This window comes from Mesoplodon mirus (assembly GCF_964341445.2).
Source record: "Mesoplodon mirus genome assembly, chromosome: 3".
In the NCBI taxonomy this organism is placed as follows: Eukaryota; Metazoa; Chordata; class Mammalia; order Artiodactyla; family Ziphiidae; genus Mesoplodon; species Mesoplodon mirus.
This window is the reverse complement of record NC_138978.1, coordinates 72,999,533-73,024,249: the sequence shown is the minus strand read 5'-3', so window position 1 is coordinate 73,024,249 and position 24,717 is coordinate 72,999,533. Positions and strand designations below refer to the sequence as shown.

Below are 24,717 nucleotides of genomic sequence, written 5' to 3'. Positions count from 1 at the left end.
TGTGAAAAGGAGACCCAAAACACAGTAAGGTAAGCAAAATGAGAAGACAGACAAACACACAGCAGATGAAGGAGCAGGGCAAAAACCCACCAGACCTAACAAATGAAGAGGAAATAGAGAGTCTACCTGAAAAAAGAATTCAGAATAATGATAGTATAGATGATCCAAAATCTTGAAAATAGAATGAAGAAAATACAAGAAACGTTTAACAAGGACCTTGAAGAACTAAAGAGCAAACAAATAGTGATGAACAACACAATAAATGAAATTAAAAATTCTCTAGAAGGGATCAATAGCAGAATGACTGAGGCAGAAGAACGGATAAGTGATCAGGAAGATAAAATAGTGGGAATAACTACTCCAGAGCAGAATAAAGAAAAAAGAATGAAAAGAATTGAGGAACTCTCAGAGACCTCTGGGACAACATTAAATGGACCAACATTCGAATTACAGGGGTCTCAGAAGAAGAAGAGTAAAAGAAAGGGACTGAGAAAATATTTGAAGAGATTATAGTTAAAAACTTCCCTATTATGGGAAAGGAAATAGTTAATCAAGTCCAGGAAGCACAGACAGTCCCATACAGGATAAATCCAAGGAGAAACACACCAAGACACATACTAATCAAACTATCAAAAATTAAATACAAAGAATAAATAATAAAAGCAGTAAGGGAAAAACAACAAATAAAACATAAGGGAATCCCCATAAGGTTAACAGCTGATCTTTCAGCAGAAACTCTGCAAACCAGAAGGCAGTGGCAGGACACATTTAAAATGATGAAGGAGAAAAAACTACAACCAAGATTACTCTACCCAGCAAGGACCTCATTCAGATTTTATGGAGAAATTAAAAGCTTTACAGACAAGCAAAAGCTAAGAGAATTCAGCATCACCAAACCAGCTTTACAACAAATGCTAAAGGAACTTCTCTAGGCAGGAAACACAAGAGAAGGAAAGGACCTAAAATAATAAAGCCAAAACAATTAAGAAAATGGTAATAGGAACATACATATCAATAATTACTTTAAATGTAAATGTTTTAAATCCTCCAACCAAAAGACATAGACTGGCTGAATGGATACAAAAACAAGACCCGTATACATTCTGTCTACAAGAGACCCACTTCAGACCTAGGGACACATACAGACTGAAAGAGAGGGGATGGAAAAAGATATTCCATGCAAATGGAAATCAAAAGAAAGCTTGAGTAGCAATTCTTATAGCAGACAAAATAGATCTTAAAAAAAAGACTGTAACAAGAGACAAAGAAGGACACTACATAATGATCAAGGGACCAATCCAAGAAGAATATGTAACAATTGTAAATATTTATGCACCCAACATAGCAACAGCTCAATACATAAGGCAAATACTAGCAGCCATAAAATGGGAAATCGACAGTAACACAATCATTGTAGGGGACTTTAATACCCCACTTTCACCAATGGACAGATCATCCAAAATGAAAATAAATAAGAAAACACAAGCTTTAAATGATACATTAAACAAGATGAACTTAATTGATATTTATAGGACATTCCATCTAGAAAAAACAGAATACACTCTCTTCTCAAGTGCTCATGGAACATTCTCCAAGAGAGATCATACCTTGGGTCACAAATCAACCCTTGGTAAATTTAAGAAAATTGAAATCATACCAAGTATCTTTTCCAACCAAAATTCTATGAGACGAGATATCAATTGCAGGAAAAAACCTGCAAGAAATACAAGCACATGGAGGCTAAGCAACACACTAGTTAATAACCAAGAGATCACTGAAAAAAATCAAAGAGGAAATTAAAAAATACCTAGAAGCAAATGAAAAAAACGACGACCCAAAACCTATGGGTTGCAGCAAAAGCAGTTCTAAGAGTGAAGTTTATAGCAATACAATCCTACCTTAAGAAACAAGAAACATCTCAAATAAACCACCTAACCTTACACCTAAAGGCATTAGAGAAAGAAGAACAAAAACACCCCAAAGTTAGCAGAAGGAAAGAAATCATAAAAATCAGATCAGAAATAAATGAAAAAGAAATGAATGAAACAATAGCAAAGATCAATAAAACTAAAAGCTGGTTCTTTGAGAAGATAAACAAAATTGATAAACCATTAGCTAGACTCATCAAGAAAAAAAGGGAGAAGACTCAAATCAATAGAATTAGAAATGAAAAAGGAGAAGTAACAACCAACACTGCAGAAATGCAAAGGATAACGAGAGATTGCTACAAGCAACTGTATGCCAAAAAAATGGACAACCTGGAAGAAATGGACAAATTCTTAGAAATGCACAACCTGCCAAGACTGAATCAGGAAGAAATAGAAAATGTGAACAGACAAATCACAAGCACTGAAATTGAAACTGTAATTAAACATCTTCCAACAGACAAAAGCCCAGGACCAGATGGCTTCACAGGCAAATTCTATCAAACATTTAGGGAAAAGCTAATACTTATCCTTCTCAAACTCTTCCAAAATATAGCAGAGGGAGGAACACTCCCAAACTCATTCTATGAGGCCACCAACACTCTGATGCCAAAACCAGACAAAGATGTCACAAGGAAAGAAAACAACAGGCCAATATGGCTGATGAACATAGATACAAAACTCCTCAACAAAATACTAGGAAACAGAATCCAACAGCACATTAAAAGAATCATACACCATGATCAAGTGGGGTTTATCCCAGCAATGCAAGGATTCTTCAATATACACAAATCAATCAATGTGATACACCATATTAACAAATTGAAGGAGAAAAATCATATGATCATCTCAATAGATGCAGAGAAAGCTTTCAACAAAATTCAACACCCATTTATGATAAAAAACCCTCCAGAAAGTACGGAAAGAAGGAACTTTCCTCAAGATAAAAAAAAGCCATATATGACAAACCCACAGCCAACATTGTCCTCAAAGGTGAAAAACTGAAACCATTCGATCAGGAACAAGACAAGGTTGCCCACTCTCACCATTATTATTCAACAGAGTTTTGGAAGTTTTAGCCACAGCAATCAGAGGACAAAAGGAAATAAAAGGAATCCAAATTGGAAAAGAAGAGGAAAAGCTGTCACTGTTTGCAGATGACATGATACTATACATAGAGAATCCTAAAGATGCTAGCAGAAAACTACTAGAGCTAATCAATGAATTTGGTAAAGTAGCAGGATACAAAATTAATGCACAGAAATCTCTTGTATTCCTGTACAATAATCATGAAAAATCAGAAAGTGAAATTAAGAAAACACTCCCATTTACCATTGAAACAAAAAGAATAAAATGTCTAGGAATAAACTTACCTAAGGAGACAAAAGACCTGTATGTAGAAAATTATAAGACACTGATGAAAGAAATTAAAGATGATACAAATAGATGGAGAGATATATCATATTCTTGGATTGGTTGAATCAACATTGTGAAAATGATTCTACTACCCAAAGCAATCTACAGATTCAATGCAATCCCTATCAAACTACCAATGGCATTTTTCACAGAACTAGAACAAAAAATTTCACAATTTTTATGGAAACACAAAAGTCCCCAAATAGCCAAAGCAATCTTGAGAACGAAAAATGGAGCTGGAGGAATCAGGCTCCCTGACTTCAGACTATACTACAAAGCTACAATAATCAAGACAGTTTGGTACTTGCAGAAAAACAGAAATATAGATTAATGGAACAAGATAGAAAGCCCAGAGATAAACCCAGGCACATATGGTCACCTTATCTTTGATAAAGGAGGGAAGAATATACAGTGGAGGAAAGATAGCCTCTTCAATATGTGTTCCTGAGAAAACTGGACAGCTACATGTAAAGGAATGAAATTAGAACACTCTCTAACAACATACACAAAAATAAACTCAAAATGGATTAAAGACTTAAATGTAAGGCCAGACACCATCAAACTCTTAGAGGAAAACATAGGCAGAACACTCTATGACATAAATCACAGCAAGATCCTTTTTGACCCACCTCCTAGAGAAATGGAAATAAAAACAAAAATAAACAAATGGGACCTAATGAAACTTTAAAACTTTTGTACAACAAAGGAAAACATAAACAAGACGAAAGGACAACTCTCAGAATGGGAGAAAGTATTTGTAAATGAAGCAACTGACAAAGGATTAATCTGAAAAACATACAAGAAATTCATGTAGCTCAATATCAAAAAAACAAACAACCCAATCCAAAAATAGGCAGAAGACCTAAATAGACATTTCTCCAAAGAAGATATACAGATTGCCAACAAACACATGAAAGAACGCTCAACATCATTAATCATTAGAGAAATTCAAATCAAAATTACAATGAGATATCATCTCACACTGGTCAGAATGGCCATCATCCGAAAATCTACAAACTCTAAATGTTGGAGAGGGTGTGGGGAAAAGGGAACCCTCTTGCACTGTTGGTGGGAATGTAAATTGATACAGCCACTATGGAGAACAGTATGGAGGTTCCTTAAAATCTAAAAATAGAACTACCACACGACCCAGCAATCCCAGTACTGGACATATACCCTGAGAAAACCATAATTCAAAAGAGTCATGTACCAAAATGTTCATTGAAGCTCTATTTACAATTGCCAGCACTTGGAAGCAACCTAAGTGTCCATCAACAGATGAATGGATAAAGAAGATGTGGCACATATATACAATGGATTATTACTCAGCCATAAAAAGAAACAAAACTGAGTTATTTGTAGTGAGGTGGATGGACTTAGAATCTGTCATACAGGGTGAAGTAAGTCAGAAAGAGAAAAACAAATACCGCATGCTGACACATATATATAGAATCTAAAAAAGAAAAAAAGAAAAAAAAAGTTCTGAAGAACCTAGGGAAAAGACAGGAATAAAGATGCAGAACTACTAGAGAATGGACTTGAGGATATGCAGAGGGGGAAAGGTAAGCTGGGACAAAGTGAGAGAGTGACATGTACATATATACACTACCAACTGTAAAATAGATAGCTAGTGGGAAGCAGCCACATAGCACAGGGAGATCAGTTCAGTGCTCTGTGACCACCTAGAGCAGTGGGATAGGGAGGGTGGGAGGGAGGGAGATGCAAGAGGGAAGAGATATGGGGACATATGTAAATGTATAACTGATTCACTTTGTTTTAAAGCAGAAACTAACACACAATTGTCAAGCTATTATACTCCAATAAAGATGTTAAAAAATATTAAAAGAGGCCACAAAAAGCATAAACATAATGCCATTCTCTCCTTCATCTCCATTCCTTCCATTCATCCCTTAGTCCCCCCTTCTCCAACAGCTAACAATCCCAACATTACCCAATGACTAGACCAAAGCATTCAGTCACATATTATGGAAGAAAATACATATGTAGGAAAAGGAAGTGGCCACAAACAGTGTCTGTGCCTCAACAACTGGTCAAAAATGACCCATTACTCTGATAAATAAAATGCATAATATCTATATGTCTACACTGTAACCAGAAATAGAAGGTGTGACTTATATCTTGGTACCTACATAAGAAGAAAGACTTAAAATTTTGTGACATCCTTGCCTTTTCCCAAATATCATCATTGCAATTAACTCACTGAACATAATCCTGATGAATTAGAAGTCAAGTTTGATTGGTTGAAAGAGCAAGAACAGTCAGAGAGTAAAAAAATACTTAGCAACTAAGAATACAGCCAAAATGAAAGAGGGAATCTTGAACTGGGTGGCAACCCATTTTAATGGGAATGGGTCTGTATATAGGATTAGAAGACCAGGGTTTAAATCTCAGCCTAGACACTTACTAACTGTGCAGCTAAAGAGTTTCTCTAAAGAGAAATCATTCAATACTCAGCAATGAAGGGTGCAAAGATGACTACAATACACCTTTCAAATAGGTAGAGACAATTGTAAATAAATTGTCGTACTTATGTGAGAACAATACTTCAAGATGGATAAGAATAGTAACTTAGAAATATGGAGGAGAAAACAACAAACACTCTCTGAGAGTTTGATATGACTTCACAAAGTAAAACTTTAAAGGGTAAGCAGTGATGAGAAACAGAAAAGTCATTCAGGTCCAATAGAACTACAGGCATACCTTGAAGATATTGTGGGCTTGGTTCCAGAGCATCTCAATAAAGCAAGTAACACAATTTATTTGGTTTCCCAGTGCATGTAAGACTATACTGTAGTCTATTTAGTGTAAAATAGCATTATGTCTGAAAAAAAATGTACGTACCTTAATTAAATAATATTTTATTGCTAAAATTACTAACCATCATCTGAACTTTCAGCGAGGAGTCATAATCTTTTCACTGGTGGAGGGTCTTGCCTTGATGTTGATGGTTGCTGACTGCAGGGAGATAGTTGCTAAAGACTGGGATGGCTGTGACCATTTCTTAAAATAAGACAGCAATGAAGTTTATGGCATCCCCTGACTTTTCCTTCATAAATGATTTATCTGTAGCATACAAAGATATTTGATAGCATTCTACACACAGTAGAACTTCTTTCAAAATTGGAGTCAATCTTCTCAAACCCTGCCACTGCTTTATCACCTAAGTTTATATAATATTCCAAATCTTTTGTTGTCATTTCAAAAATCTACACAGCATCTTCACCAGGAGTGGCTTCCATCTGAAGAAACCACTTTTTTTTTTTTTTTTTTGCTATCCATAAGAAGCAACTCCTCATGAAATTGCAGCAATTCAGTCACATCTTCAGCCTCCACTTCTAATTCTCATTCTCTTGCTATTTCCACCACATCAGCAATTACTTCTTCCACTGAAGTCTTGAACACCTCAAAGTCATGAATGAGGGTTGGAATCAACTTCTTCCTAACTCTTGTAAATGTTGATATTTTTACCTCTTCCCATAAATCATGAGTGTTCTTAGTGGCATCTAGAATGGTGAATCCTTTCCAGAAGATTTTCAATTGACTTTGCCCAGATCCATCAGAGGAATCACTATCTATGAAAGCCATAATCTTATGAAATATACTTCTTACATAAGACTTGAAAGTTGAAATTACTTATTGGTCCATGGGCTGCAGCATGGAAGCTGTGTTAATAGGCATAAAAATAACACTAATATCATTGCACATCTCCGCTGGAGCTCTTGAGTGACCAGGTGCATTGTCAATGAGCAGTAATGTTTTGAAAGGTATCTTTTTTCCTGAGCTGTAGGTCTCAACAGTGGGCCTAAAATGTTTAGTAAACCAATGTGATAAATACATGTGCTGTCATCCACGCTTTGTTGTCCCACTTATAGAGCACAAACAGAGTAGATTTAGCATAATTCTTAAGGGCCTAGGATTTTCTGAATGATAAATGAACATTGGCTTCAACTTAAAATCACCAGGTGCATTAGCTCCTAATAAAAGTCAGCTTTTCCTTTGAAGCTTTGAAGCCAGGCATTGACTTCTCCTCTCTAACTATGAAAGTCCTAGAGGCCATCTTTTTCCAACATAAGGTTATTTCATCTACATTGAAAATTTGTCCTTTAGTGTAGCTGCCTTCCTTCATTATCTCAGCTAAATCTTCTGGATAACTTCCTGCACCCTCTACATCAGCATGTGCTGCTTCACGGTGGCACTTTTATGTTATAAAGATGGCTTCTTTTCTTAAAGAACCAACCTCTAACAGCTTCAAACTTTTCTTCTGCATATTCCTCATCTCTCTCAGCCTTCACAGAAATTGAAGAGGTTTCGTCTTTCTCTGGATTAGGCTTTGGCTTAAGGGGGTTTGATCAGCATCAAACTTTGACTGTTGGGGCTGGTTTGATCTTGTATCCAGACCACTAAATCTTTCTCCATATCAGCAATAAGACTGTTTTTCTTTTTCATCATTCTTCTGTTCATAGGAGTAGCACTTTAACATCCTTCAAGAACTTTTCCTTTCCACTGACAACTGTTTGGTGCAAGAGGCCTAGCTTTCAGCTTATCTTGGCTGTCACCTTGCCTTCCTCACTAATCTTAATCATTTCTAGCTTTGATTTAAAGTGAAAGACAAGCAATTTTTTTCTTTCACTTAAACACTTAGGCACAACAAGTCCTACTGTATAGCACAGAGAACTATATTCAAATCCTATGATAAACCATAATGGAAAAAATACTAAAAAAAGAATGTATATATATATATATATATATATATATATATATATATATATATATATATACATACACATATATATGTATAACTGAATCAATTTGCTGTACAGCAGAAATTAACACAACATTGTAAATCAACTGTACTTCAATTAAAAAAAATTTAAAAACATACTTAGAGGCCATCAGAGGATTTATTAATTGGCCTTATTTCAATATCGTTGTATCTCAGGGAATAGGGAAGCCTGAGGAGAGGGAGAGAGACAGGGAACCAGTGGATCAGTGGAGCAGTCAAAACACACACAACATTTATGGATTAAGCTTTCTGTCTTATATGAGCAAAGCTCTTGGTGCACCAAAACAACTACAATAGTAATATCAAAGATCACTGATCACAGATCAGCATAACAAATATAAGAATAACAAAAAAATTGAAGCATTGTATTACCAAAGTGGGGCACAGAGAAAAGAAGTGCACAAATACTGTTGCAAAATAGTGCCAATAAAATTGCTCAACCCAGCATGGCCATAAACCTTCAATTTGTAAAAAATGCAACATTTATTGGGAAGCACAATAAAGGGAAGCACAATAAAATGAGGTCTGACTATACATGTAACAGCATAAAGCAGTAAATAAGCATGATAAGAAAAGGAGTGTGAGAAGGTCAGTGGGTGTGGAGGGCACTGTTTATGGGTTAGTGAAGGATATGGACTCAGAAACCTGGGAAAACCTGGATTCTAGAGGATTTTGCCTGACGTATATTAGACTTTGGACTCTATCTTATGGGCACACCAAGTCATATGAAAGGTCTTTTAGTAGAGAAATTATACAGTTCAATGTGTAAGTTTAGGAAGATAACCTTAGCAACACTTGTAAAATTAGGTGGGAGGCCATTTCTGATAGCCTAGGCAAGACATGTGAGGCATGTGAGGGACTTGCCTAAGACAGGCCCTGTGTGATGGGACAATAGTAGCCAAATTCCAGAAATATCTGTGGGCTGGAATCAACAAGCTTTGATAATCTCTTAGAAGTTTGGGTTAAGGGGTAAGAGAAAAGGAAGTCTAGAATTACATTGTTTTGTTTTGGTTTGGTTTGTTTTGTGTTTCCAGCTTGGAATACAGAGTGAATGGTGATGGTTCTTAAGAAAAATGTTATAAACATTCAAAAAAATTATCAAATTTGTGTCCAAATTATTGATATAAGTTTTGACTACTGAATCTGGTCACCAGATAGAGTTGAAAATATAATTTTTGAACGTAAAATATGGTCAGGGTTGCGTATAAAGTTTCAGAAGTCAGCAGCTTTAAAAATGGTAACTGAGGCTATGGCAGAAGGCTAAGATCTCTGAGGAAGAATGCATAAGACAAAAAATTTGAGGGAATAAAATCAAAGGAATACCAACATTTAAAGGACAGGTACAGGAAGCGGAAAGCCAGTTAGGAGCTAATTGTAGGCAAGAGGCCAAAAAGGAGACATGTTTCCAGTAGGAGACAATGGTCAACAGAGCAAGTAGTGTAGAGATCAAGTCAGTTGAAGGTGCCCAAGAGATTGTGTGGGAGAAATATATCCCCAAAATAATGCTAGAGACAGATAAAAAATGCACTATATTAGAAATGTGTCATTTTATTTTAAATCAGCCCTAATGATTTTTATACATTACGAGTCATATTAAACGTGATCTCAGGAATCAGAGAAGTCTGTTTGCTCTAGAATACTAAGCACTGTGTCAATTTTTTATAAACATTTTTATTGTCTTTATATAAGTCAGAGTTCTCGTATTGATGAGGTAACAAATCAATATAATCTACCTCAATTTTATGCACCATTTTTTTTCGGTTTCTTGGAAAAATATAATTACTAGCCATTAATTATCAATTTACTGGTGCCATTTTTAACATTAATATTGGAATATTTAGCAGTCCTGAAATGTAAACAAAATAGGGATAAAATGTTAGCCATAATGGTAACCACTTCCATGAAATCCTATTTTGGTGAAAGACTCAAACATTAGCATTTGAGTTTTCTGTACAAAATCATTTCCACTGTGGCAGAGATGAGATTTAAAAAAAAAAAAAAGAATTCCTCATAAAACAGCTTAGAATTGTTCTCATTTGTGAAAAAAATAAGTCAGAGTATGGATTCCACAGCATAAAAGAAACCTCATATTTCTCTGCATTTAGTATTAAATGTTTGAACATGTGATCTCTATATTCATATGTATATTCACTGCTACATATTGAGTAGAAACATATTCAAAATAATTCTTTGCATCTTAACTCTAAAATCCGGTTTGCTTAAATTTTATCACAAGTTGAAGACATTTTATGTACAAATTGAATCAGAATGTAGAAAATACAACTATGTATAGTACATGGTGAAGCTACCTAAGTAGATAATGCATTTTTATTCCACGGCTTTGTTTTCTCCTTATTTCGGAAAACAGTATAATCATTCAGGAGTGTAGCTATTTCCTGATGAATATACACATAATGCCCTCAACTTTCTGCCTTGCCTCTGGAAGTGTGCCATCAGGGTGCCTTGGAAACACACCACTGCTAGTTTGTCTGTGGTTTCCTGGGAAGCTTTGAGGTTTAACTTTGATCTCTTCCCTCACACACCGAGATTTTCTCCTCACTCCACTAGCTCAGACAGGATTTCTACCCTTGATCGCTAAGGAAATCTTAAACATACTCTTGACACCAGAATCAGTGGTAAAGTTTCCCTCTTAACCATGGCCTGTTTACTCTTCAGTTTCTATGTTGTCCTTTGTTCATCTAGACTCAAAAGTGGCAAGTGGCTTATTTAAACTTTCTAACTCAGGAAGAATTTCTCATTTAGTTTACTTGTTTCCTGCCTTGACTAAAGTGTGTTGAGATTCCATTTTTCTTTCCTCAACACTTTAAATTCCTCTCTTTGACCTGTCAGAGAATTTGTAACAATGTTTGACCACGGGGTGAACTCTACTTAAAGTGGCTTCATATTTTTGCAGCGCTTTCATGCATCCCCTTTTTTTATTCTGCTTCTCTTCCAAGGCACTGTACACCTTAGATATTGAAGTTCTATTTTGTTTTGTTTTACCATTTAACCCATTACTATCAGACTGGATCTCAGAAATGAATCTCCCATCAGTAACTTCTAGCTTCATATGCCAATGATATAACATATCCTTCAACTAGAGATATATGTAATTGAGTCTTAACTTTCACAGGTGGAAAAAAAAAAAGAAGGGTTTATTTGACATAAAACATAATAAATTAACAAACTAATGGCACTTTTGGAAGAGACTGCTTCTTTAAATCTTGCCAGCCTGTAGAATCATTTTCCTTTTGTCATCTAATAAACAGAAACAGGCCATGTACAAGGGAAGAAGATATCTATTAATCTACCTCAGAGTCAGTCTTTTATGATAAAGAATGTGAAATATATAGCTAATAATTTCATGGCACTTTAACCACTACAAAGAGCTATCAAGATATTATCTGACTGTTAGTTCCTCACATCGAAAAAAAGTGTGTTAAATGCTATCATTTTTATTCCAGTTTAATAAGTAAGCTCAAATGCAGAAAGGTTAAAATTTTCCAAAGACCCCCAGTGAGCAGCAGTGGGATCTGGAATTTTCTCCCAGGTCTTCCTCTTCACAGCTTGTTTACTTTCCCCAACATCACAGCTGCCACAGTTACGATTTCATAATTTCTCAAAACCTACGATTTTCCCAGTTACTTCTTTTTAACCAATGATTTGCTTTCACCATATGGATCTCAGACAGCATTAAATGTGTTTAATACCAGTTGCAGATGGAATTCAGGCTTAAATATTTTAAATGCATCTCTAAAATAAGTTGAAATAGTTTACTTGGCATTTACCCTAATCAAGATATAGTTCTAGACCTGAGATGTAATGCCAAGCCATAATTATACAAATGTCAATGCTAATGTCCTTAAATTATTATTCCTCAAGTACTGCTATTTGACTATTAATACTAGATCTCTTGTCACATGTGCCCGTGTTCTGTAGCTCATTTTTGAAACCATTCCTTTTATTAGCTACATAATTTTCACTTAGATCACCTGAATATTCTTAGAGTTGATGGGGGTTCCTCTGACAAAAACAGCCCACTTATAAAATCTCTCATTACTATAGCCCCAAACAAGAAGGTACCAATTTGCAAATTGAATTAAATCCAATTTAAACGATCTCTAAAAGTTATCATGACCTCCAAGGGATTAAATATAGAATTTCAACTACTAATATCTAAGCTAATTGCATTCAATCATTCATTCATTCTGAAAAGATTTAAGTTTTCCAACTGTCAAAATCATCCTTGAGAAATTTGTTATTGGATATTTTATTTGTTTCTATTAAGGGTCCATTACAAAAACAAACAAGAAATATTATAACGTGGAATTTTAAGCATGCTTGTTTTTCAGAAGGATAAAGAGGAAACTTTATGAAGGTATAATCCCCTGAAGACATTATATTTCTGAGGTTGGCTTAATTTTGTACATCATTTATCTATTTTTCATATTTCTCTTTGTGTGAAGTAAACATGGGCAGGGTAAAAGATACTGAGATAAATCCAGTGCTGGAGTCTGAATATACTCTTTGCTCTAATAGACTCACCAGGATTTCTCTAACTTTCTCTGTTGCCCTGAGTGCTGGGCTGAGGCCTAGTTTTCAACTAAGAAAAAAATAACTTTAACAGAGGAGCAGCAATTCATTCTTTGCTCTTGCTGGGCTAGCAGTTTGCAGGATATATGTACTACTTCCCAGACCAAAAGGATCTTGAGGATCCATTATCATTCTCCCAAGTACTATCTACTCCTCCAGCCTACTTTCAAACACTAGACAAGTCCTTCAGGGGATTCCCCTGTACACGCTGGTGGTGACTCAACACAAGTAAATGGATGCTGCCAGCTGAATTTAATGGTTACATATTCTCAGAGGTTCAATATCAAGAAAGCCCCTCTTTGTCCTTTAGATAGAGGCATATATTTATGAGTATCTGTATCCTCACATAAGAGCAAAATTCTCCCTGTATGGTGGGTTTTATCAGAAGAGGGCTTAGATAAGTGGCAAAATTTTCATAACATGAAACAATGCCTTTTACTGTTTTATCCTTATTTAGATAAACCAAAATAATAATAATAATAATAATAATAATAATAATAATAATAATAATAATAATAAGCTTTGCAAAGTACTATGGGAGTTTAAAATGTCAGAACCGTTGAATTCAAGATGCATACATGTAGAGAAGAGGCGGTCATAGAACGGACAAGAAAATGTTACATGATTACAGCAATTATACAAGCAATTTTGTTTAGGAGTTTGGAAGTTACTTGAGGTTTAGTAGGGAAGGGTTTATAGAGGAGATGGCATTTCAGCTGGCTTGAAAGCAACTGTGAACTTAAATTAAAAAATCTGAACTGAGGTTTTAAATCCATTCTCTGTCATTTCATAGCTCAGTGCCTTAAGATATAAACTTAGTATGTCCAATATTTAGTTTCTTAATCTTTAAAATAAAGCATTGTTTCAGAGATTCATTTGGTAGATCCACATAAAAAATCACCAAGCATAGTGCCTTGTAGATAGTAGGCTCTCAGTAATGCTGCTGGAAGATGGGTGGAGCTTTCATAAAAAAGAAAGGGAAATCCAAGAAAGAAAGTAAGATAAACAAGAGGTGAAAGACAAATATATTGTCTATCAAGTATGCTAGTTTGATTGACATGGAAGATCAATATAAAGGAGAAAAAAAAAAAAAAGGAAAAAGGGGCCACATTGTGAAACCCTCTCCAGAAGAAGTTTGGACTTGATCTTTGAGAAATGGGAAGTGATGAAACATATTTCCACATGAACGTAATTCCCAAAGTGACATTTTGAAAGCTCAATTATCATCAGCAAACATTTTTTCTCAATAATTATATATTTATAGCCAATAATATTTTTATAACTGTATTATTAAAACTCAGTCTCCAGCTATACTTCTCTCAATCATCTGATGATGCAATGATGCTGAATTATTCATTAGTACCAATTTATCATTCAGCTAAGAGAATTAAGGACACAAGGGTAGAATATTTTACATAAGTATTTAAGGAGGCATTCCAGCCTCCCATAGAAATCAGTTGCTTTATTTTAAGAAATTTGTTTGGTTAAAATTTATACTCTGCATATAAAATGATCACAACTGATGAGGCTTCCCAAAACCTTAGAAAGTCAAGCAAGATACTGTTTTCAAAACATCAGAAAGCTGTGGTCCAGACTGAGAGTTTTAGTTGCTTAAAATATCTGGCAGGTAAGTCAGGGTAAATTTTGCAACCTCACTCAGAAGGGTGGTGTTGCCAAATGTCCAAGAAGAAGCTTGGAAACAATTATCACAAAGACTGTCTTGGGACTTTAGTCAACAATTCGCTTCTGATGTGACAAGTGTTTATTCTTTTTTTTTTTTTTTTTTTTTTTGCGGTACGCGGGCCTCTCACTGTTGTGGCCTCTCCCGTTGCGGAGCACAGGCTCCGGATGCGCAGGCTCAGCGGCCATGGTTCACGGGCCCAGCCGCTCCGCGGCATATGGGATCCTCCCAGACCAGGGCACGAACCCGTATCCCCTGCATCGGCAGGCAGACTCTTAACCACTGCGCCACCAGGGAGGCCCGACAAGTGTTTATTCTTAATAGTGACTACTGCTTTGATGAAGGGGTGTGTGTGTCTGTGAGTGTGTGTGTATACACATGAGTGCAGGGAGCCTCGAGTCGGGGAGACTGGGTTTTTATGTGGTTACTCTTTGGAACACTGTGCCAGCAACATTGCTGGTACTTCTGAGATAAAGCATCACCCATTATAATAAAGTGTCAACCATGACTGCTTATGCCTGTCTTGGTCCTTGAAAGAGTTTGAGTCTTTGTCACAGTCACGTTCTTAGTTACTTTGAAAAAACACTAATGAAAAAAGTGAGAAAGATGTGTTAATATTTAATAAGCCTACTGATCAATTGTCGTGCCTCCTAAAATGTTCATCTCTTGGACTGGTGGGAAATGAACTTCATTAGGATTTCTCTGCTACCTTATAGCTCCTTGTTAACATTTCCCCTTTTGGGGCCCTGAGAAAAAATGCACAGCTTCTTTCCATGAATCTCTGCCAATCATACTCTCTTGCACTATTTTCCATATTCGTTTGCTCAGAAAAGTGGATGTAAATCTCATTTTGCAGGGAAAATATTATCAGATCTTTGTGATCTAAAGTAAAATTCATGAAATGGTATTTTTATGAGTCATAGAAATAACCAGGAGATTGGTTTAATATATGGAAGCTAGTGCTATGTTTAGTTTAAAGCTATGAATATCAAAAATATTAAGCACACTTTCTCATATTTTAGCTTCATTTTGCATGTTTGATTTGAAAAAGAGAAAGAAAAATGTAGAACCTTGAAAGAAGGGAAACTACTAGGAAAAGATTTGTCCCTAAAAAATATTATGAAATTTAATTTTTTAAAAGAGTTCAAATAAAGGAGAAAAAGGAAATAGAGTGTAACACATATAATACTAGTAGTAAAAGAGAAATAAAAATGATGATTAATAAAATAATTATCAATGCAACACTTCAAGAGTTTTTGGTATACAGCTATTTCTGGTAATCTAATATGGGCATATATAAATGACTCACACTGAAGCTGACCTTAATGGTAGAAAAAAAAATTGTTAAATGTGTTGATAACTTAATAAGTTCCCAAAACATGTTAAACATTTGATATGCATTGTCTCTTCAATCTTCATAACCAAGAAATGAGATGTATACCATAAACTACTATTTTTCCTATTTTAATAATGAGAAAACTCAGGGAGAGATTATGTAAGAAACTTGCCCAAGGTCACACTGTTAAAAATGTTTCTAAGTACCCCAAAGGGTATTTCAACAAAAGCACTCTGCTTCCAGGGCCCATGCTCCTAAAAAAGTATTTATTCCTGGATGCAAGGTTAAGAAGGAGTTAGGTGGATCTCTCTTTTGAAATTCGCCTATTTTCAGAGAAAGCAGAAGACAGCACCCAAACAGAAAAGTTGAACAGTAAGGGAAAGGTTGTTTTAGCATCAGCCCGAATGAAAAGCCAGACTTCATTTTGATTTTGTGAATCTGAATGAGAATATAATTCAGGAAAACAATAGACAGAGAATAGCCAGAAGTTCTTCTTGTGCTTTTATTCTCTTTATAAAACAATATCATTAATATCCAGTTACTGAGGACACTTTTTCTAACCCTAGTCCTTTGCTGATGGTGGAATTTTCTCTGTTTCCAAGCATTTAAGAACCCTAGCTGATGCAAATAAGTTTCAACCCAGGGACAACTGCCTACATATATTGCAGGGCCCAGTACAAAATGAAAATGAAAGGCTCCTTGTTCATTAATTATTAAGAATTTCAAAACGTTTACAGGAGAACATTAAACCAAACTCAGAGTCCTGTGACTGCATAGTTCGTATACCTATGAAGCCTGCCCTACTCACAGCCAAAGTCTGAGTGCTTATTCTGTGAACTCTTCCAAGTGGGAAGTTTTTGACCATGTATATTATTCATTCTTGGCTAGAAATTGTGGGTGTTGATGACATACAAGCAAATTTATTTTTTCATTTGAGACAGATTTAATTTTGATATTCAGTTATAACTCTTTTTTTTTTACCTCATTCAGGGCACTGAAGGAAAATTCTATTTCCTGAGAGAAAAAAAAAAACCCCAAAGAACTGTGATTTCTGGACAATCTTCAAAGGGAGAAAACTTGAACAACAGAATATATGATGTTATACTTTATCCTTTTTAGTGTAGCCTATTTCTGGGAAAAAAATTATACAGAACTTTCAGTCCCTACCTAAAATCAAATAAAAACTATATGGGAAAAGAATCTGAAAAAGAATGGATATATGTACATGTATAAATGAATAACTTTGCTGTACACTTGAAACTCACATAACATTGTAAATCAACCATGCTCCACTGTAAGATAAAAAATTAAATTAAAAAAATAAAATAAAAAACTAATCATAGTTTGTCTTTTTTTTTAAATTAAAAGGACAAAACTATCACATGATTATTTCAGAGGGTATCTCACATCTGGAGTATATTTCCTATATTGAGAGTGGGGGTGGGGAGAAAAGATGAAAGGAAATGACAGCAAACATTTTTTTCCTATATCTCATCCATAGTTTGTCCTGCCTCCAATTTTACTATCTCACCATTTTCCAAGTAGAATTGGCAAGATTGAAACTAAGTAATCTTCAGGATAAACTATTGAGCAGGAGAAAATGCAAGGGTGATCTCTCAACCATATTAGCACCTAGAACAAGACCTCTCACATAGAAGCTAGTCAATAAATATGTATGGAGTTAATAACTTTATTAACAATCCAAAACTTAAGATGTTAGTGCAATATACAGGAGGAATTCAGGGTAGGACAAACTAGATTCCTCTTGAGAAGTCACATTCTTAGCTCAGTCTGTATCTAGCAACTGCTAGGAGCTAAGCATCACCATCTATAGAATCCAACAGAGATGCCCCTTATGACCATGAATAATTTGCATGCACGCCCCCAAGGAACACCGTTCTCTGACTTTCTAATGTCCCTGGCTCAGTATACTGATATTACACTGTTGAAATTGAATAACACTCTATTAGTATTTTTCAAAAAATAAGCTAGTGGAAGTTATGACTACATGCTAAAAGAAAGGGGTGAAAAAGAGAATGTTGGGTGAAAAGAGTGTCAACTGAAAAAAATGTACAACCTAAAAGCTGAGAATTACCTTTTATTCAGTGGACATTCTGAGGACTTCAAGCCCGTGACGCAATATCTCAGATAATGCTGAGAAATTGCTCCGAAAAGGTGGAGGGATGGGGGGCAGGATATATAGGTGTTTTTGCAACACAGGCCAGGTAGTCAGAACATCAAGAGATTATCGTTAATTAAAGGAAACCAGACATCTCAAGTTAAACTAGCGCTTTTCTACATATGGGAAGATTCAAAGTCTGGGCTCACTGAAATCATTCCTTTGATGTGCACCTCAGCTATCTGGGGCCAGTATCCTGTTTTTTCTCATCCTGAGTCTCCTCAGAGTGCTCCGTCGGGGTTGGCTGCAGCAGTTGACTGCCAGATGGCAGGCATCTTGTGTTCATCCTGAGTTCCCTCAGGGCTTACTGTTGGGGTGGCTATAACGTGGTGGCTTGATGGCTGCAACATCCTTTGTTTACTGATATGGCAGGCTGAATTCTTAGTTTACATGGTTGACTTTGATGAACTTATGAAGTACCAAGAGACATCAGGACAATAAAATAGTGTTTTTCACTTTGGCCACTATTTGGAATGAAATATTGAATTAACCCCCTTAAGACTTTTTTTTTTTTTTTTTTTTCACGGTACGCGGGCCTCTCACCGTTGTGGCCTCTCCCGTTGCGGAGCACAGGCTCTGGACGCGCAGGCTCAGCGGCCATGGCTCACGGGCCCAGCCTCTTTGCGGCATGTGGGATCTTCCCAGACCGGGGTACGAACCCGTGTCCCCTGCATCGACAGGTGGACTCTCAACCACTGCACCACCAGGGAAGCCCCTTAAGACATTTTTTAAATTATGATATGCACTTAATACAATATATGTGGAAACAGGTACCATATTGCTTCAGTCCCTTCTTGAATTCTGTTCCTGAGGTTTTATTTGTGAGATTTACATATTTCTCCTCTCTTGACCTTCCCTTTCTTCATGAATAATTTTTTTTGTAGAATTCCTAGTTTTCTAATTATATAGAGACTTAAGTTAGTCCTGCCTTTTGTTGAGTGCTGAATATTTAAATACGGCTTTTGTTTCAACTGCAAGCTTTTCCTTGTAGCTAGAGTTTTGTTTTGTTTTGTTTTTGAGAAGAATAAATCTCTTCCCAAATGGTTTATATTTATCTTTAAAAGCAATTTATAAGGAAAATAAATATTTCATAATCAGGTCACCCAGACATAGAACTAAAAGCATTCTAATATCTGATAAAGTCTGTGAAATAAGGAACAATGTTGATTTTGCTCTTAAAATTCATCATGTCACATAATGGGCTTATATAGAGATGTCAATTTTAGTGTTAGCTGATCTACACATCTTAGTCAAAGAATAATATGAACTGAGGTAGATGCAGCATATGCATTGTTTTACATTATTTTTAACATAGTTTTCTCTGAAGTTTAATGATTTTCCCATTGATTAAACATGTCTAGTTGAATTAGGCATATCTGATGTCTTGGCAACAATCTTAGATGAATCTTCGGGAGCTCTAAGTTATACTTGGGGGTTTGGATTTCATTTGCCAGGCTTATTTCATTGCAATATAATAAAATGCAGCAAATGACAGCACTGATATGAGACTGAAATAATAAAACATCCAGCTATTTTTAAGGAATCAGTTAATTACATGCTAATGCTGACTGAGTTTGTGCTTGTGTACTTTAGATTTTCTTCAAGGGGTTTATGTATTACATATAGCATTTGTGTATGTTCTTTAAAGCAATTCAGTATGAAAAATAACAAGAACTGTTTCTTTTCTATCACAATTTGCTATGTCTTCTCCAAGAGTTTTTCGGTGCCATAAATAAATTATATCCATTTTGTAAATATGGTCAATTATTTTTATAATAATTGTATTTTATAATAATTGTATGGCAATTAGTATTTTATGGCTATAATTAATATTACCTAAATCAGATAGTAAATTTATGCCATGAGTGGCTATTTGGCATACACATCGTTTTGCTATTAACTGATTATAAACTGAAAATTAAGTTTTCATTACCTAAGGCAAAAATTATAAGTAATTTCCAAGAGTCTTTTAAATTAAAGGATAATGGGAATCCTTTGAGATGCTTTTGACAAGGAGCACGTTCTCTCAGAGAGGGTCAGAGTTCAGTTCCTGAAGTCATCCATCAAATTCTGACTGACAAGGCCTGAATAGCTGTAAAAAGTGAATGGGAATAGGGCGCCTTTGCTGACCTCCTAAATCACTTACATGCACATAGTTCAGTAAATACACACACCCATTCACAAACAGCATACACAAATAAGTATACGTTTCAAAAAGGGCATTTGTGATTTGGAAAAGCAAACTTTAAGCAGACTGGGATGTCAAAGGATTTTATATATTTGAGATTTCCTTTCAAAAGTTTATTTTAATTTTATCACAGGAAAACACCAATTCATACCATTATTTCAGTTACAAATAATCAATTGAAATATTTATTGATGCCTTTCTATATGTTATAACAATTTTTGGAATCATGAGAGGTGCAAAAACTGTTTAGATAAAGGCCCCTACCTATAGCTGGTCAGTCAAAACCTATCTCTTTAGCATTAAGCGTTCCTGAGGATCCTATAACCTGATGATGCTTCTGAACTAAATTGGAAATTTAGTGTTAACTTGAGGTGGTTCCAACTGTACTGCCTAGCCACACTTCTTATCTCTTTTCCTTATGATTCAGCCTTCATGTTAAGGAATATAGGTTAGGCAATCATCCTCTGAAGTTCCTTAACACCATCTACTTACCCCATTTTATTTATGAAAATATATTACAAATTTTCTCTATAATTCTTCATTTCCCTATCTAAAATGTGGGCTCCACTGTAGCAGGGACCAGCCTATCTCTATAGTTGATATCCAGTGACTGGCATATTATAGGTTCTAACTATTTGCTGAACTAATTGGTTAGAAAACTTGCCCCGTCCCCAAAATCTTAGGGCCAAGGGAACCTTTCCCATATGTGAAAACTATTGATAATGTACAAAACAACATTCCTCTCAGAAGTACTAAATGTATTTTTCAAACAATAGTCAATCCACATCTTTTCTACATTTGAAATTGGTGTAGGACTATATCACGTATTTATAACCAAATAAAGTAACTAGGGGGATGCTTTTCTCTAGCTTTATGAAATTAAACCTATTTTGGGTCCACATTTCATCTTCAGTAAGAGGGTCAGATGAACATACCTGACTTTCATTCATTCCCTGTTCATGGTCACAATGCTGGGCATTGCAGTGGTTCAACACACTTTTCTAAAGTTAACACAACCAAATTCAAAAATCCTTTATTCCTTACTAATGTTTTAATTCAAAAGATTGTCTTTAAAATTTGGAAGATGAAGAGGATTTCAAGAGAGGATGATTGCATTCTTCAAAATTCCTTTAAAAATAGCCTATTAAGAAACTTCAAATATACCCATAAAGAAATCATCATGACCAAGATTCTCAATAAAATCTGAGTCTTAAAATAGTACATTATATATAAAGAGATTTTGTTATATAGACTTTTCTTGATTTTTTTTCCTTTAATTTGTTACTTGACTAGGGAAATGACCATTTAAACAAGTGTTCCAATGAAACTATCAAAATTTCTAGATGTTATCAGTACTTCCGGAGAAGTAAAAACAGCAATGATAGTGACTCAATATTAATTGCAGTGCTTTCGAACTTAACCATGATCTTTACAAAAACATTTTAATTTCCTAACTTGTGAGAATGTTAGAAAATTAAAAATTAAATAATGGAATTGGCTTCTGTGCTCTAAAAAATACAATATTCTTAGGTTGACCTAAAACAAAATTAGTTTAATTATATATATATATATATATATATATATGTATGTATATATATATACATATCTATACATATATCACATACGTGTGTGTATGTATAAATATATCTATATAGAGAGATATTTTGCACACATACAAAATTCTTAATTGGTATACTTACTTCTCCTGAACTCAAGTATAATTAGAACCCCCTGGCTTAAAATTTGCAGAAAAATATATTTATTAAAAAAATAATAATAACCTCACTAGTTTTCCTAAAGTATGGCATTTACATGTTTTAAAATTTAGAATGGTTTGAAGCATCAACATGCTCTATTTAAAAAACAAGAGTTGAGAATACTCTTACTAAAATTTCTTTTTGGAGCCAACCTTACCAAAGTGGACAGAAACCTATGTCTGTGTGCACCCAAACACACACACACACATCTTACCTTTTCTGACAAGAGGCTGATAAAACATCGTTTTCAGTTCTGAGGGCCAGATTTCATTCAGCTGTAAGGTTATAGCACCCCCTAGCCCAGCCTAATAGAATAGCAGTCACTTCTGGCATGGATTGAAGTTTAAAGGAAACTTTAAAATAATGTCTGTAAAACCCAGGAGCTTTTTAAAAGTATTCTCCATTAAAGGAGGTATTTCATTTTATTTGGTAGCAATTGTTTTGTTTTTTATTATTTACAATTTCTTGTATATAATCTGTTCTGATTCTGAATTGTACCAACTGCTGGTGAAGTACAGGAAGCTGACTTATACTAAAGATCACATACAGCATAAATATATCAAACAGATTTCCACTGGTCTTCTAAATTCCCCCCACCCTCCCAAATCATCAAAGAGTCAGACACTTCGAGTGCAAATATGAAATATAGGACATGGCTGTGATGGTTATTGGCAAATCCTATGTTAGAAGGCAACAGCTCTCTGGAGAAAAAAAAGTACATTATTGAAAAATATATCTGAATATGACACATGTGGCCACCATTCAGATAAGATCCTTACCATTATTCTTTTATTCATGTATCATATATTAAGGAAAGAGTTGAAAAAGGAAGAATTCTGATGTGCTTGTAATAAATTTAAACTGTTTTGCTTGTCTTATCTTTGAATCTTCACGGTTTCCTCATTAAGCTACAAAGACTATTTCCAGCATATAATAGCACTGCTTGCATAGCACCTGTCGGTATAAATTCAGCAATATAAACCTTAAAGTCTTTGATGGGAATGTAAATGGAATACCAATTTGCCAATGCAGCACTCAAGCCTGTAGTATCTGTGGAGTTCACAGGATTCCAATTAGTCTAACATTTTTTGCAGACTTCAGAAAAAGAACGATTGTAAAACTTTGAAGCAAACAAAAGACAAGTGTTCACACTGTCTTGGCCCATTGTACATGTATTCCTCTCTTTGCTTCAGGAATCGTTGAAAGTCATCCTTCTTTATTCTGAGATACTGTAAATCTAGATACTGTAAATCACTTAGTCAATCCACATTAAATTTAATTTAGTCTGACCACCACTACCATTCAAAGACCAGCAAATTGATTTTGTGTTACTAAAAGGTGATCACATTGATACTGCCATTTAATGAGCTCCATGCTTGCACATTGCTCCTAATGCACACTATTTCAGATCACTTAGTCAACTCCAGTCTAATTGAATGCATAATTTGAAACCTTGACTTGATGCTTACCGTCCAAAAATAGCAGAGTCTTTCCAGAGTAGTCCTGTCTACAAAATGCCATATATTGATGTTGTCCTGCAACAAACACTTGTCCTTCTTGTCTTTTTGTCAGGGCCAACTGTCAGTTATTGAGGTACAATTATAAGAAAACTTGCACTTAGAAAAATATATTATTGACCTCTGCAAATTGACTGGCAACATCAAAATTTGAAAGTGGAGCTCAGGCAGACTTAATGGGGTATATGCAAATTCTCCAAACACAGGCCTGAAACTGTCACAAGGCTGTTGTTATTTTAAGATATGCATGATATCCTCTTTCTGTTCTACCCCTTTTATTTTCACTAAGTGGAGGCAGCATATTTGCAAGACTAGTCTGGCTTAAGAGAAATGACAATAACATTTGCTGGGTTCCACTGTGAAGGATCACTATCAGTGCCAGTGGGTTTCATAAGCAAGCACTGCAAAAAAAGTGAAACTGATATAAGGTGACATTAAAACAGGAAAAGAGAGTATAGAAAAGACATGATTTCTGTGGGTTTACAAAATCAAGGCTGCATTGTAGAAATTAGAAACGAGCAGAGAATAGTAACTGATTATACTTTATTTATATTTTTTTACAAAAGAACCTAATTTAGTGTTGCACTGTAGTTCAAAAATAGCTCCATATAATTCATAAGGTGCTGTACTTGAGCACTGATGTTCTTCATTATGATAATGTCTTTTGATAACTTTTATTGAACATAAGCATTCCAATGATTAAACCTCTTAATAGGCAGCTCTCTTCAGTACTGGTTGCCATAATTTCAAAGCTATGCTATACATATTTCCATACCAAAACAAGATGAAATCGAACACAGCTAGCCAAAAATCTAATGGGAGAATAAATGTATGGAAAAATAATCTAATTTTCAATAAGAAGTCCAATGAAAATTTACCATGTATACAAAGTTTTGAGCCAAGAAATAAGACATTCTTCATCATGGGTTATACTCATAACCCAAACTAAATAGAAAATTAAGCATTTTTTGAAGTGACCCATTGTTTCCAATCGCCCTTTCTTTTACATATGTGTGTCCTGTTAAGTTCAACCTCACAAAAAGAAATTAGCAAATTACACCTTTACCTACACCACCTCCCATCATTTGTTATGTGGGGCTTGTTAGAGTCCTAAATTTCAGGTAATAAAAAGTTATCCATGAGCAGGAATATTTGTATCAGTTCCTTCATTGCTCAAATCCTACAGAGTGACATGAGTGGCCCAGATTGATGCTTTGCATTCAGTGAGTTTGCATCACAGCCGAGGAACCCCAAATTTAGGAGACCCCAGCCTTCTATAATGGACTGTAAGCAAATCTGCCTAATCTTTGCCTGGAGGGGA

The 24,717-nt window shown here is 35.1% G+C and overlaps 1 protein-coding gene across 1 annotated transcript in view; it reads right to left on the bottom strand.

The window, feature by feature from the left end:
- Positions 1 to 3,579, bottom strand: part of LOC309800840 (melanoma-associated antigen B4-like) — a 290,825-nt gene extending 287,246 nt beyond the window's left edge. The window contains exon 1 of the mRNA XM_082615164.1: positions 3,547 to 3,579. The gene's annotated coding sequence lies outside the window, so the exon portion shown is untranslated. The remainder of the gene's footprint in view (positions 1 to 3,546) is intronic.
- Between the last annotated feature and the right edge of the window lie 21,138 nt (positions 3,580 to 24,717).